At 37.3% G+C, this 20579-nt stretch overlaps 1 protein-coding gene across 5 annotated transcripts in view; it reads right to left on the bottom strand.

The window, feature by feature from the left end:
* cntn4 (contactin 4) overlaps positions 1-20579 on the bottom strand; it is a 195043-nt gene that overhangs the window by 144830 nt on the left and 29634 nt on the right. For 2 of the 5 annotated variants that reach the window (XM_039649156.2, XM_039649159.2), the window contains exon 1: positions 4109-4365. The exons of 1 other annotated variant lie outside the window; for it this stretch is intronic. The gene's annotated coding sequence lies outside the window, so the exon portion shown is untranslated. 2 more of the 5 variants (XM_039649158.2, XM_039649157.2) reach the window with 2 other exon arrangements.

The raw sequence follows: 20579 nt of genomic DNA, 5'->3' as shown, positions 1-20579 counted from the left end.
TATAAAGGCACAATGGCGATGTTATTAAAATGAATGATAGCTCTGTTTGTGGCCAGTCTACTTGCAATCATGTTTGAGGATCATTACATGAAGCCAAGGAGTTTAAAAATACAGCTCGGAGACATTAAGTGGTAGTGATGATAATAACAGCTTTTTTTTTAAGCATGCTGAATACAGAACGTACCCTCACTCAATATTTAGCATATTTGCCCAAACAATAGCTTTAGTCCGATAGCACAAAACACATTTTACAACAATTCCTTTAGACAGGAAACTTGGAACCGGGAAAAAAAAAGGAAAACTGTACTACACTGATGATGATGCTCCTCCACTACTCTTAACCTTACATTTTCACCTGTCTTCAAAAATCACTCAGTTTCTTCAAGGCGATTTCTCACAAACACACTTTTTGAGGGTTTTTTGTTAACTCTGATCCCAGTAACAATACAGCTTCGCTTTGTTCGGTTACGGTCCTGAACCCTTTAAAAAAAGTGTCTCTGCTCTTAAAAAAGTGCAATGGTGTGAAAGAGACATCTACACTATTATACGCTCCTGTCAGCTTCCCTCAACTTCAAGCCAATATGGAATAAAACATGATGTGTTAAAACAAAAGGGAGGCTTCCTTTTCCCAGTAGTGTTTATGTCTTCAGATTAGCCATTTAGCCATCAATGCTAAGCACTGGGGAAGTGGGAACACACTATTAATAATCTACAAGATCCATTGCTTCCTCACACATTCAATACACCTTTTTCACACACTTGAGAGAGAGAGGTATTTGAGATATAACAATTTCCGTCACCAGAGGGATTGTTTTTCCTAATTGACAGCCATCTTAGATCCATTAGTACACTGCTGTCAGTATACAAGGCTTTGATCTGTGATGTCAGCTGGATCAATTTCTATGCTTGGCAAATATGCAAATAATTCCCTAAGAAGAGAGTGTCAAAGGCACTCAGCATATGCTTGCGCTAAGACACTGGCTGTCTCTCGATAAAGAGCAAAAAAGGGGGGTGGAAAAGAGCGAGAGAGAGAAAAAGAAACTGACTTTGAGATTCCACAACGGCTGGATGGGGAGGGAGGGAAAAAAAAAATCTTAATATGACACAAGAGGCTTACAAGTCTCAGCATGCGCACGGGCGAAAAGCAGAATCACGGGCCCACAGCCTCTCTGTGCATAACAATGTTTTGAAAAATTGCACGCCGCTGTTTGCTTTTAAAAACCCACAGAGTGCAGAGCAGAAAGGAGTCTCTTACTGGAGGCGCAAGGCGGGTGACACAGAGCATTTGTCTTTATTTGCAGGGCTTCACCCTGGCTTACCGCACGGTCCGCTGGGAGAGGAGAGCCCCTAGATTAGACGCTAACGGACTTCTCAGGACACCGTCCAAAATGCTATTTTGCCAGGCATGAGAGTGGCCAGGTGTCTAGCCCACATGTAAATGAACTTGAATTCCCAATGCCGGCTTTGTTGCTTTTTAACTCGGGCTGCCCACTGAATTTGCTCTATGTAAACATAAAAGTCGGACTCGCTTAGAAGGATACAGTAACGGCGCCGAGATCCCGGGGGCTCATGCATTTCTCTGAAGGATACAACATGGTGCGAGTCTCCTAGCAAAACATGACGAGTATTCAAAATACCAGATGAAGCAAAACACATCATAAAGGGATACTAAGCAACTTTACTTAGAAAGGAGTAGGAAAGTATATATTATATAGAAGTGGCCTTCCTGACACATTTTCGCAATGCTTCCACCAGCAGAAACCATCCATTAAAATTTTTATGAAATGCAACCACCCAAGAATCTTTTTAATGTCACTTGCACTACATCACATCTGACAGCCCGCCACACTTACCATAAGAACACATTCTGTCTCTCTCTCTTTTACTTTCGTCTTTCGTTTTGACCATGTACATCCAAACGACTTCAGCTGTTCGCCGAAACATTATTATCCAAAACAATAATTATGCACCATATTCTCCTATCAGCAGTGTTTTGACATTAAATGTTAGCCTGATTTATACCAATCTCATTTGCATGCATGTACGCAATCACATTGAATTTGTCTCTGATGTATTATGACATGAACGAAAAACAAAGGTTGCTTTAAAAGAAAAGCCAGGAAGCACTGTGAGTGAAAGATAATCATCCAACATGCCCTGCATTGTTATAGCCTGACCAGTGATTAACATTAAATATGATCCATATAAAACCTCATCTGCTTGGCCACCAGACGAGATGAGATTGTACTTAACGCAAGTCTGTGATGCTGAGCGACAGATGCTAGATTAGTCTGTCTCTCCAACCACACATACAGATGAGGTCTATAACTTTAGTTTTATTTAGATCACCGATCTTTGACTAGAACCCTGACACCGAATAGTGAGCCCAGTAGTGACTAAATTAATAAATAAATCCAATAAGGAGCCAAATTTAAGGAATATATGACTGTGTGATGCATCGAGTAAATCCTTCACGGGATATAAATAAATATATTGTGAGTGGTTTATGGGGTTTGTGGACAGCAATAATCAGTAAATCCGGCCGGATTAAGCATTGGAGGGACAGTGAGAGCGGATTAATAAACATCTGCAGAGGCACTAGTCTCCAACACAACGCTCTCTAACCGAATCAAACCCAGAGCATATCAGATCATTAACCCCAGCGCAACATGTCTCAAAGCATCGGTAATGCAGACCCATCCTGACGTTAATGCGCTCTGTGCACAACCCAACACCAGCTGTTTCAGTAAGTAAGATCAATTCGAGCAAGGTTTCAAAAGTCAACAGTGATGACTTTCACTGCAAACATCAAGATGCTTGTCACTCACACTTGGTTAAAAACAAACATATTTATGTGGAGAGAGTGAAATAAAATGTAATGAACATAACATATATACAGCAAAATCCAAGTGAAAAGTCATGTGATATGAGGCTGTGCCTCCACATGATTGGCTGATCATGCTGTCAGCTGGATAATGAAATCGTAATGGGTGTACAAATCAGCCTGAATGCGTTAAACTAGTGAAAATGTCCCGACTCGTTAGACAGGAAACAACTGACCCACTCACACTTGTGTCATGAACTTGACATGACTTGAAACACAAAATGATCTGTAAGTTTTTTTTGCGAATAAATTAAAGGTACACCTCTGTTCCTGCCAGCATCATCATGACACCTGCAGTGGTTACTGAGGATTTGATGAATAACGATCCCAAACAAGGTCACTTTACTAATACCGATAATACCCAAACAACAGTTTGCACTGATACAATTGTACAAAGCACTATTAAAATGACTTTTGAAGCAATGCAAAACTTTAAAAAATGCCATCCATGAGACTTTTATGCATGTAAACACAGTACATAAAAAAGTAAAAATTATTTTTCTTTATAGCAATGTGTTCTTGTTAATAATTTAAGGTATATTGTTACCACATGTACATCAATGGAATAATATTGGACCAAAAACAACAACTGCAGAGATGAGACTAGATAGATAGATAGATAGATAGATAGATAGATAGATAGATAGATAGATAGATAGATAGATAGATAGATAGATAGATAGATAGATAGATAGATAGATAGATAGATAGATAGATAGATAGATAGATAGATAGATAGATAGATAGTAGCATTAGTTGGACTCGCAGTATTATCTATCTATCACATTGCTAACTTCTGACTACTAGTACTCTAGATTAATAGTCATTCCGAGTAGTCATTTTGATCACTAGTGTCTTCCCAACTAGATAGTAGAGCTAATACAACTATTGTAGTGTTATTTTTACTACTACGCCTTCTACCACTCTCTCTACTACAAACAATAACAACAAACTGATCTTTAGTATTGTGGTTGTATATAGCATACATAGAAAGCTTTGAAAAGAAACGGAGGGACGTTTGAGCAGTCGTCAAAGTGAGGATGTGTCCCTTATCGAAGTAAATGACTAAAGCCTATGTCGCAAACCAAAAAAAAACACATGAATCACCAGAAACGTGCATCGGCATACTCACTCTCCACAAATGTTTGAAGTGCAGATAGAGAAGCAATATAAACCCGAGTTCAATGTGATGGAGCGATGCACAGCTGATAAAGACGCACTTACTGTGACACATCGAGTCTCTTCCCTTCCTTAGAGTGATGCGGGCTCACTGCGAGACTCTCACTGAACCGAGCATCCAAATAAAACGGACAGGGTCTCCAAAAAGTGCCGCTTAATGTCAGAATATGCGAGTGCCAGCGTTCAGCTGGAGATATCGCGCTATCCACACACGGTCCCCGCTGATTCCTGCATTAGATCAACATGAGCCCGCGCGCTGTTCGTGTGGCACGGGGTGGGCACCTCCCACACTGTGCTGGAAGGCTCCCAAAGAGTCACACAAATCACATCATCTTTGTGTCACGAAGGGTTGAGGCTTTGACATTAGGGATACGAGGACACAGCTGAAATGGCAGAAACGTACATTTGCAGTGAAATATGTCCATACATTATTCATTTTGCTGGGTGCACTGTACAGAGAATAGACATACTGTAAAAAATGTTAGTAATTAGAACAACTACAATAAAGAGCAGTAATATTGTAAAATAATATATTGAAATATCATAATGTCATTGTAGTGTAAAATAAGAACTATAAATAACCTTAAAATTTATGGAGAACATCATGTATATTCAGCAAGGCAACATATACTTAAATGGTAAAATATCATTAAAATTGTTTGCAAGAATAAATAAATAAACAATGAAGCATTTGTTGGATGTTAAAAAGTTTAATAGATCAACCTCTGACCTTAAACTCAAATGTAGATTTATTTTTGAATTTAACAAAGCCACATAGGCTACTTTAGACATTACCACATTTGTTATCACCTAAAATATTAGGCACAATAAAAAAGGCATTTTTAAAGCTAGTGTCAAAAATGGATAATTTATATGATAACATAGGCTACTTTAACCTGGACACCCCAATAATGTGTAAATGTAATGATAGTAACTTCATAAATTAACCTCTTACCTTTGCTCATATTCTTTTATTCTGTTTGTTTGACCCAATTCCCAGAACACCAAACTTATTAAAGCTTTAACTCACAAAGCAGGCATGCACCTTTCAGAAATAACACTTTTATCCTACAGAGTAACACTGTTTCTCTTTCGGCCCAATTCGACTCCAGCAAAAACTCTAGAAGAATACAATAAAACAAATCCAATTAGACAAAAGCAGAAGAGCATCTCCCTCACATTGTACTGAATGGATGATACTGCACCAAGTTCTGATAACATTCGTCACGATACATAAGCATGCCTCATAAGTCCCCAAACAGGCATTCAGCATTACAGTGGTTTTGCAAGGAACACGAGAGCTCATCACAGAACACAGTTGCCAAATACAATCTAAGAGAACCCCTTATGAAGCAGTTGCATTAGCTGATCAATTATGTATGTCTTTTAATGAGATCGCATTGCTCTATATGTCATGATTGGACTCCCCCGCCTCCTCTCCTCAATACTATCCCATTTTCCTCAATTAAGTAGGATCAGAAGACTGATCTATCAAGGCACCTGCGCCAGGGGGTTTATAAGCTGTTCAGTAAGTGTCTTGATCAATGTTAGGGGCTTATTGACATGCTTAACTCCCGATGGCACCTTCTGTCTGCAGTGACAGAACGGCAAGGTGGGGAGCGCGACATGTTTTGACACTGGTGTGACAGGGTTGTTAGGTGCATGTCTGTCTGTGTGTGTGTGTGTGTGTGTGTGTGTGTGTGTGTGTGTGTGTTGCTGTTGTAACTATGGCTGCTTTGCATATGTTCATGCAACTCAAAGGCAGGGGGAAAGGCAACAGCACACAAACAGTGCAATTTCTCATGCACAGCTTGAGAAATAGGTCTACACTGAATCCATCTTCCTTAGCACTCATATCCTCATAGAGGGAGCCAGGGAGGCAGATTGTATTCAAGACGACTGTTAGAGGACACATACGGCCATAGATGCTCTGGTTGTGTGTTTAGGACCGGTGAAGTTTTAATGCAGTAAAGCTTCCAATTTGTGAGACTGTCAGGGAGGGAAATCAATCGTTTTTTTATTGGATACGTAACCTCATGTCCACACAGAAGGTGCTAATCCACTAGGTGGCACAAGCTAACAAGCCTGTTGTCAAACACAGGTTTTTCAAATAAGGATAAACCGGTGACTGTTTGGGGATAAATATAGCGCTACCGATAGCTGCCGCACTCATTTTTGGCAGACACTTTATTTTTTTTATTTACATAATTATTGTGCACTTTGTATTGCATACCAATCTCAGGATTACACTGCAAGCAACTACATTAAAAAGATCCAGGCCCCTCTACAAATGAATTCCACCTTTGATCCCTTAAAATTTTCATTATCCACACATAAGCCCTAATTATAGTAAGTGGGATTGGAGAAAATCTTCTCCTTTTAAAACAGTCAATTGAAAGGCGATAATTAAAAGAGAAGTAAATTGAATTCCTGATGGGATTAACTTGCAGGAAAGACAGCGCGGAAGAGAGCAACAGCCTTGAAGGGGGAACAGCGAACAGCAGCTTCACTGTCTTTGTGCACGCTGACTTCTCACGCTGCATATAAAATCGCTAAATCACTACAAGATAAAAAAGAACGTCTGCAGCCAAGTTGACGGTGTAAATGTGAACAAAAGAAAACATGCCAAATTGTTACAAATCAGTCCTTTTTTCAAGATGAACGGTGTCATTTCTGGGCCATTTAGTGGAATTGCAAAATTATGACTATTTTTCAAACGGGTTTCCAGAACATATCTGTTCCACGTCAGACAAGAAGGCCATTTTAGACTTTATGTCCTGGTATATCATAGTTATCAGCCAGCAAGCCCATTTTATTGTTAACCCTCTTCCTGCACTGCATGCCTCCTTCAGCCCTGTCTTCACTGCCTCACATCAGCCCTTTGCGTCCTCCTACACTACTCTATGCATCGTGGATTCGCCTCAGGCTTATAGGTCGTCCGCTTTGCCCGGAAGTGCCGATCCTATAGCTCCGAACAGACCCCTATGCCAATTGGCTCCACCTTTGCTCCCCGCTCCCTTGGCTCCACCTGAGACTGTCGCCCTTACGGCTCCACCGAGCTTTCTTGTCCCTCAGGCTCCGTCTTGGTCAGCCGTTGCTCTAAATTTGTCGCAGACTTACGGGGCTTTATCGTGGACTTGTCGCTCCACCCCTTTGTCTCAGTCAGGCTTCACCTCAGTCCTCGTTACACCGGCTCCGCCATCCACTCTTCTTCAGTCAGTTGTCCCCCTGGCTCCACCATGGCTCCTCCCTCCCTCGACTCCGCCATTGGCCAGCATTCTGGTTCTCCTGTTGGGGATACTCCCTGGCTCCTGCAGCCTTCGTCTCCACTTTGGACCCTCCCGCCGTCAATTTCACCCTGGCTAACCCCTCCTCTGGGAGACTCGGCTCAGTCTGCACTCCCTTCCTCCCTTCTTCCCTCATCTGTTGTGCTATTTTTGATGTTTTAAGATGCAAGGGTGCTCTGCCTTGACTAAAATAAACAAAACAGTCAAAATTTAAAACAGAACAGCCGGTATTCATGGACGATATCGGGAAACCTGTTTCTAAACAGTCAATTTTATTTATTTATTTATTTTATATTTTTGAAAACCCAGACAACTTCTGGCAAATTTGGATTTGCTCTGAAAGTTAGTCAGACAAAGAGCTCATTCAAGCCCATTTCCAATCTGTTGAAATCGAGGCACCAATCAGAAACGTTGGGGCGGGATTTACACGATGACGACAGTGCTGGAATTTTAAAGCAGATTTTGTAGCCTACATTACAAAGATGGAGGCCACCGTCGAACATCACTTATTCGAATCCGCTATTGCGTCTGTTTTTGAATGTCTGCAGCCAAGTTGGAAACGAATGTCCAAAAAACGGACGCAATAGCTGATTCGAACAAGTGATGTTCGACGGCGGCATCCATCTTTGTAATGTAGGCTACAAAATCTGCTTTAAAATCCCAGCACTGTCGTCATCGTGCTGAAAAAAAAAACGTTTTCAAAAAAAACGTTTCCAAAAAAACGTTTTTTTGGACGCTTCCTTTTTGTTAAAAACCGAGCAAAAAACAACACTTGGAGATATTTCTCCACCGGCCGTCGCTCTGCATACGTCATCTCCTTCATCGCTCTGATTGGTTTTAGGTCAACCTGCGACGTCCGTTGGTGACGCCCCTCTGGAAATGATTTGACGTTTTGCCAGACCATAACTCAGTTACAACTGAGAATGGTCTGGTTTTAACCAGGCTAGAAATTACGTATATGCATTCGAAAAAAGTTATTCAGGGTCACTCGACATTAACATAAATCTTTCACGTCAGGTAGTAACCATAGCAACAGTAGGCCGCTTCAACATTTTCTATTCATATAGATTAATTATTGTACAGAACACTGAGAGAACATATTTTATCACTTTGTTGTCGATTTAAATATTGCAAACATATCACAAAGACTTAATAACTGCAACTTACTATTCATAAAATAATTCTGATAAGTATAACAGTTTCCACAAAACCACAACATTGATAAAAATATGCAATGTTTCTGGAGCATTAGCACACCCCAGCACTGGAGTAAGGGCTACTTTGCCATCAAATATATTAAAATATAAAATATTTGTTTTAAATTGTAAAAATATCCCACAATATCACTGTTTTACTTCAAATCACAGCCTTGGGGAGGATAAGAGAAATGTTACCAACCCCAGACTTTTTAATATTGTAATATCTTCTATGGCATGATCTAAGTTTGGGTAAGATAAAAAATTGCAAGGGACCACTAGTCCAAAATCCCTGTTAAAGTATTATTAGTACAAACCTCAGCAAAGACTATATGTGGGCAGATTTGTTCTCAGAGTTGTCAGTCTCCAAAGGCATTTTTTAATTACGAGAAAGCAACCACTCGTACTGAATCTCTTACTAGAAGTTCAAGGCTAAGCATTGCCACACTGACCTTCCTCTTTGTGATATTTCAGCGTCTCCTGGGCTGAGCTCTTTTGGGACACGTCTACTTGGTATCACTCTACAGCCGCTAATGACTCATGGACAGAGGCATTTAACTGTCCGTGCTCAAGTTAAGTACAACCTCTGTACCATGAAAGAAAGTTGCACTCCACACCGAGTTGACTTTTCTCATGCTTTACATGGATAAATCAATTATCTTCTGATGCAGTATTCAAGGGGTATTGATATTCAGGTTGCATGAGCTTTGTGGATCTTGATAGCTCATTAATACATAATATTCCCCATCCACTAAAGGGTTTATATGATTAAGACGAGATCTCCTGATCAACAGAGATTATAAACTGTGCAATGCAATAAAGAATATTAATGATGTTGGGAGAAGAGCTGCTCTAGTGCATTTTAAAGTGTTGTACAGATCGCAGAGTGATTTTAAGCATTAGCTAAACTCGCTTCGGGAAGAGCAGTTTCATACACAGGAAGCGTGACGTTATCAAGCCTTTTTATCAATGGCCACAGGGTCATTTTGAATGATGAGCCCTGTTTCCTTCCCATTCGGAATTACATTACGGCTCTTGACGGCGCACATCCAGTAACACAATAGTTGAGACTGACAGCACAGCTGAAACGCATCTACAAAGTTATGTGGGGTCAGATCGGGTAAAGGGTGATTTCAATTACATCCTTCATTGGGATTTTATAGCGTTAGGGTAATTGTTTTCTGATTTTATATGGATAGAAATATTGAGTTAAGCTGGTTTGTTGATCTTTGCTGGTCCCAGCTGCAACTGAAGGCCATCTTAGAGTTTCTGAGGATCTATCATGCATTATCAACTTTATTTTTAATAATGAGTCTTTCTTAAAAACCTAATCTATTCATCTAAGTGACTTGGCTGCTCTGTCTTGATTTAACTGCTAGGTAGACATTAGCTTTAACAAGACCCGTGGCTAAACGATCAATTGACGACAAGAGTATTTTTCACAATGGTATTAGCATTGAGTGCTATTGTGCAATATTATCACTCCCTATAATTAAGAAACTATTTGAGCTCAAGTCATGGAGCGAAATAAATCTGAGGAGATTTTCTCCTTGTGCGTGTGCCATGTACCACATAAAAATCTGCAGTGGAAAACAATAAACAATGAGGACAGTTAAATCTCTATCTATCCCTGGATAGAGAAGATAACCACCTTTTATGGCCAGTGCGGCAAAGAAGAAAATTAGTTTCTGAAAAAGTCATTAGCAAGTTGCCTGCTTTATAGTTTGACACAGCCCCCTGTGTCCAATATTGCCCAGTTTCTCTTGGAAGCTTTTTTTTATTGGCCGAGACCCAAACTGGGCTAAATCCGTGATGAAACATTTCTCAGCACAAGCTGGCAAAACTGTCTAAATCACACCTGTTCTGGCTCAATCAAGATCAGATGTTTGCACTGCTCTCGAAGCTAACTGTGCCAGGTACATGTCAACAAAGTCTCCACAACTTAAAGAATCAAATTAGTAAGAACAACTTTTATGTACTAGGTTATATACAGTGAGGTACAAAAGTCTATTAGACTGTTGTGGCTAGTTGTTAGGGTTCAGGTTAGTCGAATAAGTTGACATTTACAGTAGTTGCAAAGTTACTTGGTTTGTTTGGGGGACCATCAAAGTTTTATCAGATATTAAGCAGACAGTCTATTAATAATCTAATCAGAGTTAGCTGACACATTGCAAAGTTATAGTTAGTAGATTGTCTAAAGTTTTACATTTTAAATACCTTTTTCTTGTGGCAGAATGAGTTATATACCACAATATCCCGGTTGTTCATTTCCATTGAGGGTTTTCACAACGCGCCATCAATCCGGAAGGCGGCCATTTTGGAAGCACTGAACGTAAACAATGCCACTGAATTGAACGGACTCACAAATTTGGCTGATTATTGCTGCTGAAAAATGGTCGAGTTTTGGTCTGTACTAATTGGTCGCATCTGGAAAAACATTGAGTTCTATGGACTGCCAAAAGTTAAAGAGAAGAGTGCAAAAAACAGATGAAAGAAGGCATTTGTGATTGAGAGAGGCACAGCATCAGCTGCAAAACTGTAGGAGGCTGTTATTTAAAGCTTTTTTTCCACGCTCTTGTCTGCGCCGGTTTCAAAATATGTTTCAGAAATAATCATTTTCCTGCACTTTGTAACACAGCATTGTTTCCTTTAACAATGTCTGTCGTTTACAATTTATGTGGCGTGAGAGTAACATACCACCCGAAATCCGATCGTTCAGACTGAAGCCGATGTCCTGATATGTGAATGGGATTTCAAACCACATTTGTTGGTGTATGAATGAGTGAATGAATGGGTGAATGTGAGGTAAAATATGTAAAGCACTTTGGTCGCCATTGGTCTGTTGAAAACGCTATATAAATGTAACCATTTACCATCTACCATATGGATGAAGCTTAAAACGAATTTCATGTGCTTTTTTGGACTGATAATCTGAATAAGAAATAAGATAAGATAAGAAATAGAAGGAATGAGAATGTCGAGATAAGAAATAGAAGGAAGAATTGCAGTATGGGCTAGAGAGCTTGTTCGGAACTTTACCACTCATAAACTTCAGTTTGTCAAAATTTTGCTTTCTCTCCTGCTTACTAAGTCCTTCTCTATATGATTTCGCACCTAACACATGTTTTTTTGCAGTTCCTATGTTGTTTTTATTTGAGCTTTCATTACACATTGGGACGTTGTTGTTGTTCACGGTCGGGGACTATTTTTTTTCTAGTGGTTTTTAGTGATTATATTTCATGAAAGCTGCACTAATACATTTTTTTTTATTTAATATTTTCATTGTGTGGTAACCATTTTTGAAAAGCAATAAGGTACTTGAGGCAAGTGCAGTATCGTGAATAAGTAACGGCTGAAGGGGTTGCAGGTAGTTCCTCCGCTTTGCGTCATGCCAAACAACGCCCTTCAGCCGTTACTTATTCACGACAGCACAGCCTCTCATACCTTGTTACTTACTGTAAAAAAATATTTTCAAGATTTGTTATCACAACATATTTTCTTTTTTCAAATCAACTTATAATTTACTAATTATTATTACTTACTAATAATTTATTTAGTTGAGATAACTTCTGATGATTAAATGAATCACCTTCTTTGTATTAACTCACTTTTTCCAGTTCAATCAACTTAAAATTTTAAGGCAACCCAGGTTACTTACTTTTTTAAGTTAAACCAACAATATTTTTTACAGTGTAGTAATCACAACATTTTTTCTTTTGTCAAATCAACTTAAATAATTTATTTAGTTCATATAACATATAATTTTGAGTTTCTGATGATTAAATCATTTTCCTTCATTGTATTAACTCACTTTTTCCAGTTCAATGAACTTAAAAGTTTAAGGCAACCAGGTTACTTACTTTAAGTTAAACCATCAATATAGCCTATCATGTCTAGCCCACAAATAGAAGCAGGTTACATTTCCAGAGTAGTCTGGTCTGAATAGGACACATGCACAATGCGTATAATATACAATAGACAAAAAGCAAAAATTGGTCAATACAAGAATAATATGTCATTAATCAAAATAATCACATTTTTTTTCTTTTTCTTTTAAACCACGAGTCAAGATTACATCTTAAGTCTTCCCCCTACCCCTAAAATGAATGAGTTTGAATTAATGTGTTTTACTTTTATATTTTTTCCAACAATTAGCATAATTAGCCTAAATGAGTTTACTGTAAACTGCACACTTTGCTGAAATTAAATGTCTTTAAATAAAAGTGTTCTGTTAACTCTGCTAAACTAAAACTGAAACGAAATATACTAAAAGAGCAAACTTGGAGAACAAATGCATGTATAACAAAAGATCCCAGCTCTGTTGTTTGAGACCTTAAAGAGGTCTCATTTTAGGGATAAATTCTCATTCAGAACACAAAGATAAACCTTGAAGATTTTCGAAGTCTTGCTTGCAAAAAACTTTTCCCGTCATCTGTTTTTTCCCAAAACTGTGAGACTAAATTCTACACTCTAAAAAAAATGCTGGGTTGTTTTAACCCAATTTTGGGTCAAATATGGATAAACCCAGCCATTGGATTACATTTTTTAAATGACATTTTTAACCCAATGTTTGAGTTTGTCCATATTTGACCCAATATTGGGTTAAAACAACCCAGCATTTTTTAGAGTCTACACTTGCGCCAACCCAAAAATAAACGAATTGCCATCAAAGCCACAGCTATATTATAATTCAGCATCCACTAACAGTGAATCATATGATTACAATCTAGACGGCGAACCCAGATGAAGGCTTTGATGTTTGCATCCTTCTTATTATTTTTCTTTGTTCCAAAGAAAACCTATTAAATCTGCATGAGAGATTTTGTTATCTGTCACCTAGGAAGATCACACCCCATTTGCTTCCAAAAGAAACGCATTTGAAGAGAAAATAGCCTTCTGTGGAGCTCTCACACATAGCTCCTTTCTCAACACATGATTGTTAAGTTTGAGTTCAGACCCACTGCCTCTCCTGGAGTAGAGCAATATACAAACAAGAAATCCTCTTTATTAGTCACTTCTCCTATGGAGCTGTACTGCGAGAAATACACAGAAAAAGTCTGCAGGCCAATTACTCCAAAAGGAAAAGCGCTTCTCTTTAAGGGCAAGTTTTTCACATTTTTTTTTTTTTTTTTTTGTCTTTTACAAAAAAAAAAAAACATGAACACTCCGGCTCCACAGATTAAGGCTCTGCGCCAGAGAGTGAGAGACTGCTGGATCCATGCTGGATAAACCCATGTCGCACCAGCGAGTACAGTGATGGGTTTTTAGATTCCAAGAGATTATAAAAAGAACCGGGAAAGTGGAGGCGGATTGGCAGGAAAAGAGAGAACACAGAACCCTCTTGCCATCACCCCCGGGTGGCACGCTGCTGATCCTAATTTCCCTGCTCGCTGTAGCACGTCTCCCCACATCAGACCGTTCCAGGTGCTGCCTCGACTGCCTAGTTCCCCGGTGTCACGCAGGCAGCGGGACGACACCGAAGGCAGAGGACACGCTAACAAGGATATGTGCAAAGAGTATACATGCACTAATGCACATAGATATATCCGGGGGTACCGAGCGGGAAATGAAATCCACTGCCCCTCAAGAGGGGACTTCATCTAAACCCACCGGATCCGCGCCGAGGAGTACGACAAGCGTTGCGTTTTCTCATTTAAATGCAACAAATGCTGAGCTAATGACTTACAGTAGGCTCCTGACAGCTGAAATGTAGTAATTTGTGAGTCATTTCCCCAATGGCCGAACTATACTCTACTCTGCAAGTAGACAGCAACGAAACAAGCAAAGCAATATTTTGGCTGGCTATGGCAAAGCCTCATTAAAAAGTCATTGTGCATATGAGGAACAACCTTGTGAACCTTTGTAATTGGTCTGCAGGGAGTTTGCTCACTGGTATCATCAGGATTCATTTCCCAATGCCATTAATGTGAACGCCACAAATAATCATTACTCTCCTCTTTACGCCGACCAATAAACTCGTGCCCATGAACTCCAATATCAGCCTGTATTTAGAAGGATCGTAATGGGCATGTCAACACAAAATGAAAGCTCGCTGATGTTATTTGTGCAGTATTTGCGGCTTGCAACGGCAGAGCAGCAATATAATAATAATAATAACAAGAATTATCAATCAACTAAGACCACAATGCATCATGGGAAATCAGCCTCAGGCTAATGTCACAGTAGCCCTCAATCGGGTCATGGGGTCTATATGACCCCAATTGACTTTTACTTAATAAACAAAAAAGGTTCCCTTCTTCTCAGTAGAATAAGATTTTGTGACTTTTCATCTATCTATACACACACAAAAACTGGGATTGATTCGGTTGTTCTGAAGGTATGTAAAAAAAAAAAAAATGTTTACATTTTTGGTCTTCGGGGTCAATATGACCCCACATCGAAATGAATGGGAAATGTGAAAAAAAAAAAAAAAACTAAATATATTTTCTTCATGTGTCAAAAAAAAAACCCAGAAATGATTTTTACACAGAAATGTAGAGCATAAATGTAATGCATCATAAAAAATAATATTTCATATGCAAGCTAATGGTGTAGTTGAGGAATTGTGTGGTATATGGATACAAAAGTACTTTATATCTCCAAAAACACTGCATTTATGAATGGATGAGAAGTAAACAAAAAAAATTATATATTATTTGTATGATTAAAAATGTATATTTTTTGTACAATTATTTAATCAATTGTTGGGGTCGTATAGACCCCAAAGCCCAGAAGTGTAAACAGGAAACGAAGACCATTTGAAGGTTAAATATAAATAAAAAAATATGGTTACACTTTAAAATAATGTTAATTTATTAAAAATTAGTTAATATATTAACTAACACGTACTAACCATGAGCAATACATGTGTTAATGTTTTTGTTAATCTTTGTTAACGTTATAAAAAATGCAGCTGATCCTTGTTTTTTCATGTTAGTTCACAGTGCATTAACTAATGTTAAGAAGATTTTAATAAAGTATTAGTAAATGTTGAAATTAACAAACATTAACCAATGCTGTGTAAGTGCAGGTCATTATTAGTTAATGTCAACTGATGTAGTTAAATAATGTTATCTAATAAACCTTATTGTAAATATACTGTAAAAAAAAATATTTCCATGATTTGTAATCACAACATTTTTTCTTTTGTCAAATCAACTTAAATAATTTATATGGTTCAGATAACATCATATTTTGAGTTTCTGACGATTACTTCAATTTTTCCATTTCAATGAACTTGAAATTTTAAGGCAACCAGGTTACTTCATTTTTTTTGTTAACCAATAATATTTTTTTTACAGTGCATGGAATTATGTCCATTAAATTTACATTATTCATTGCAGTCTCGCTAGCACGCAAATATAAATATATAAATAAATAACGGTTCAATTGATGGTTATTCTATAATAAACTGTTTTATTTTATTATTATTTTTGTATTATATTTTGTTATAAAATAATAACACATATGATGTGCATGGTCTTTAAATTTGTTTAGAAAAACACAAGTTACATTGATCGATGCATAAACATATATTTAAAATATTGCTCATTTCCTCTAAGTTAAAAATTTATATTTCCTCCTGCAATGAAGCTACATCATTCTCGACCAGTGTCATTGGCCATCATCCCAAGGCTCACTAATTGCACACGCTAAAGCACACACACGCACAAGAACACACAAATAACTTACCCATCAAGAGATGTTTTGCCTTGAATGTCCAAGATACTGACATCAGTCTTCTCCTAAACAGCCGTTCCCATTTCCACGTGACCCTTCCTAGGAAAAGAATGAGTGACATCTTCTTGTGAGCCGCTTCAAGATGGCCTTAATGGTCCAAGATCATGTTGCTCCACTGACACACCATTAAGTGCTAAATGTTCAGAACTGCATTAGTGCAACCTCTAAGATTAAGAGTGATAAGGTAAAGCACTATTTCCCCTCCTCTTCCCTCTTCCTATCTACTCCCAGGCTGCATCTGTAGCTTTCTAAGAATGAATTATTCATACCTCCAAATCATCAGCTGCCCAAGATAAAGGAGCTCTAACCACTTCTCAAATGTATTGATTTCTGTAGCATTCGCATGATGGGCGCTAGAAATTGTGTCCAGCGGAGGCTGAAATCGGAGAATGTTAGATAAGTCAGAGTAGTTTTTAGGGAGTTCTTTCCATACTTGTAATATCGCTATCAAGGACACGAGGCCTCGAGACAGGAAGTTAGATCGAGAAAGCCTGGAATATCCTTTACAAGGGGTTTCAGCTTTTGTTGTGAACACAAACGGATTATGATGTGAGTGTCTCAAATCAAGCAATATCAACATTGTGTCAGAGGCATTCGAAACTTTGAAAGCCATTTCCCTGCAATCTGTTGTCTATACAGTGGAAAACTATTTACATCTTATGCAGCATTAAGCACATTTGTGCATCAAACATCATTTCGCACATATCTGCAAAGCCTTTTTAGGCTTCAAAGCTGAAGGTTGCATTTGATTTTACTTAAGGCAGGGCAAATGCAATTTGAGTATTATATACAATGGCCTATCATCTGCACTTTTAAAAAAAATGTCTTTGTTAAAGTGTTTTAAACCGCACTTCAAAGGTTCAAGACTGTGTACAGGCTTTAGTGATAGAAAGAACTACAATCCTGTTAGTAAATGCAAACAGCATAATCAAATAAAAAAAAAAATAGTAAAACTAACAAGCATCGCAGTTAATGCAACAAATCATTCATGTAATCCAACACAAACGGATTAAAGGAGTAGTTCACTTAAAAAAAAAAAAAAAAAAACTTTTGCTGATAATTTACTCACCCCCATGTCATCTAAGATATCCATGTCATTCTTTTTTCAGTCAAAAAGAAATTAAGGTTTTTGATGAAAACATACAAGGATTTTTCTCCATATAATGGACATCAATGGGAACCAAACGGTTCAAGGTCCAAAAGACAGTTTCAGTGCAAACTGTTCAAAGGGCTTTAAACGATTCCAGACGATGAATCAAGTGAAACGATCGCTCATTTAAAAAAATACAAAGTTTAAGTTTTTATCATTAAAAAATAATATTCCTATGGAGAAAATTAATGGATATTTTACTTCTGGAACCTGACTGTTGCACTAAAGCCATATAAAACACTCCAGAATGTTTTTTTTTTTTTAACTGACTGGAGTAGACACCAGAAATTCAGTGAAAAGATGATAATAGACGCATCATGCGCAATTCAAACACTGTAAGTGAAATTGATATTCAGTCATGGTCAGAGGACAACACCACCTCCCTGCGCAACCTTATTCCAGGGAGGAAAAAAAGGACATATAAGTCGACATCAGAAATAGATCAAATCTGAAATCAGATCAGATATCAGATATAAAAGTTGCACTAAAGTCAAATCTTAGGAGGATACAGAGGATAGACAAGCACCACATGAGAAAACCAAAGTAATAGTTATAAATGCTGCTGCAAATTTGAGTCACACTAGGCTGATCGCCAATTAGCGGTATGAGTCAGCTTTAAAAGAAGTCTGACAATAAGAAGCTTGTTCTCATTTCTCACAAGCACTTGCGTGTTTGAAAAGATTAGCGCACATCCATTTGAAAGGATATGAAATTGTTAGTTAGTGGAGCGAGGTGTGCAAATGATGAAAAACACATCAAGGAATGTAAAATTGCATTTCTATATATCCCTAAACCAAACCAACCACATTTTCAAAAGCCCAGAAAAATAGGATTAATCTGTTAGGTTATGTAGCTTATGTTTATCTCGTCCCATTGAAGAAGAAAAAAAAGAAAAAAAATCATCCCAAATCGTATCCGATGACATTTTGTAGTATAAATAGTATAACAAAATAAACGTATAAAACTCATGCAGGCCCACATCTCGTCGGTGGCTGTGTATATAATATGTTGGTGTCTAGAAAATCCACATTACCTTCAAAATCCACTATTTTTTTTAACTTTCATAGTTCTACACAACTTTGTTATTCCTGAAAATACGCCCCTCTTCAGAATTTTAAAAGCAAAATTTTTGTTCGTCTGTGTCCTTTAAGCTCTCTCCTGCTACGCTTGGTCTTCTGCCAAGCTTAAGCCTGATTAGTTCTGTGATATTTCTTCATCTTCATCAATTACCTACTTGAGAAGCTGTCGACTAATTCATGAGTTTTTTTTAGGGTTTTTTTTTACGTGGGAGTTTAGCGAGGGTTTCTGCCAGACTAACACTGTGACTCGGCTCTCTCTAGCAGAGACAGGATTCACTCCAGAACACAAGTGATCTGACTTTGGATGGGCCTCAAGGACAAACAAAACTGCCTCCTGCTATATAATGATGAAGTGGTTACCCTTTCCATTTAGAAATAATAAGTATTATTTCTCTGTCCTCCTATTAATCAGGAGTAAATCTGTTTAAAACAGGTCATTTAAATACAATAAGGAGTCACATTGTGTATGCAAAAACGTAATGCGGCAAATAGTCATATGGCTAGTATACAAATGACAATTGTGCACCCACAAAGTTGTTTAGAATATAAACAGCTTTAGATTTACATAATGTGTGCTATAATGAGAATGATAGCGTGTATACTTCAAATAGCTGGAGAGATCAGTTAGCTTACATCCCTTTCATATAAAGCATTCCACTGTTAAGGATAATGGAATTACTCTCCATTAACCTCAGATTATACTGGTCAGCTCCATCACAATCTGAAACTGTACTTTATGTGCACTTGAGAGTTGTTATTTATCCAAGTAAGATCTTTTATTGATTGATATTCAGTTGCTCACCCTCCAGTGTTGACGGTGCAGCTTCAAGCAGCTCGTTCCCTTCAGAGCAAATAGCAAGCACTGCCAGAGAACTTTAAAAACATGTGCTGATGCTCTTTGCGGCCTCTATAACATACACGTATTGAATTCTGACTTATCCAGTCGTGTTATGCTGTTGGCTTTTATGTTCACTGGTTTAAAATACAGAAAATGTACTTCCTGACTGGATGAGCCACATTTAAAGCTACTTAGAAATCCTTCCTTTTTAATTCTTAAGAATAAAAGAAAAACTCTTTATGTACATTTATTTATATGCTGGATATTGCATATTTATAGTGCTAGGATTTTTGTGTTTTGTATACCCTAATAATAATAATAATAATAAATAAATAAATGAAAAAAACAACAACACTAAATTAGTGCTCTATTACGATGGAGTTTAATGTGTCACTACAAAAATATGTCCAGGATTATAATAATATCAACAATAATATTTAATAACAACAATAAGAAATGTATATATATATACAGTATATATATATATATATATATATATATACATACATACATACAGTATACATATACAGTATATACATACACACATATGTATATATATATATATATATATATATATATATATATATACTGTATACAAATATATATATATGTATTTGTATATGAATATATATATATATATATATATATATATATATATATATATATATATAATTTATAGACTATGGAGTTTTAATGCAATCAACTAAATAGTGATTGTGCCATTTATTATAAAAGGTTTTGTTGAGGTCTGATAATTTGCTGTTTATTAATTTTTAATGATGATGACTTACAAAAAAACAAAATGATATTTGGCTGCAATTACCCTTATCCTTACAAATCACAATAAAAATAAGAATAAATCAATAAAAGTTATCAAAATTAAATCATTGGCCTTGAAATCATTTGGTGTCAGATTAAAAATAAAACGTGATTTTTTTTTTTTGGTTTAAATAATTAGTTTATTTCTATCAATAATTTTAATAAATGTAATTTTTTTTCTTTTACCATAATTCTGTTGTTTTATAAAAGATTAACCCACTCAAAATCCTGTAACACCCATTCTTTTGTGGCTCAGCGCTTTATTATACAAACAGAGCGAACTCATTTAGACAGCTAACTTCATTGTTTGAATCTTTTTGAGCGAACTTTCTGAGCCAATTGTTCTCATACAATTTATTTCTGATAATTGTGAAAAACAACACTTACAAGCCCACTTCCCAGTGCTG

The sequence above is a fragment of the Pimephales promelas genome, chromosome 8 (genome assembly GCF_988280905.1).
Source record: "Pimephales promelas chromosome 8, fPimPro1.hap1.1, whole genome shotgun sequence".
Classification (NCBI taxonomy): domain Eukaryota; kingdom Metazoa; phylum Chordata; class Actinopteri; order Cypriniformes; family Leuciscidae; genus Pimephales; species Pimephales promelas.
The sequence above is the reverse complement of the archived record's forward strand: the minus strand, read 5'-3'. Positions and strand labels throughout refer to the sequence as shown.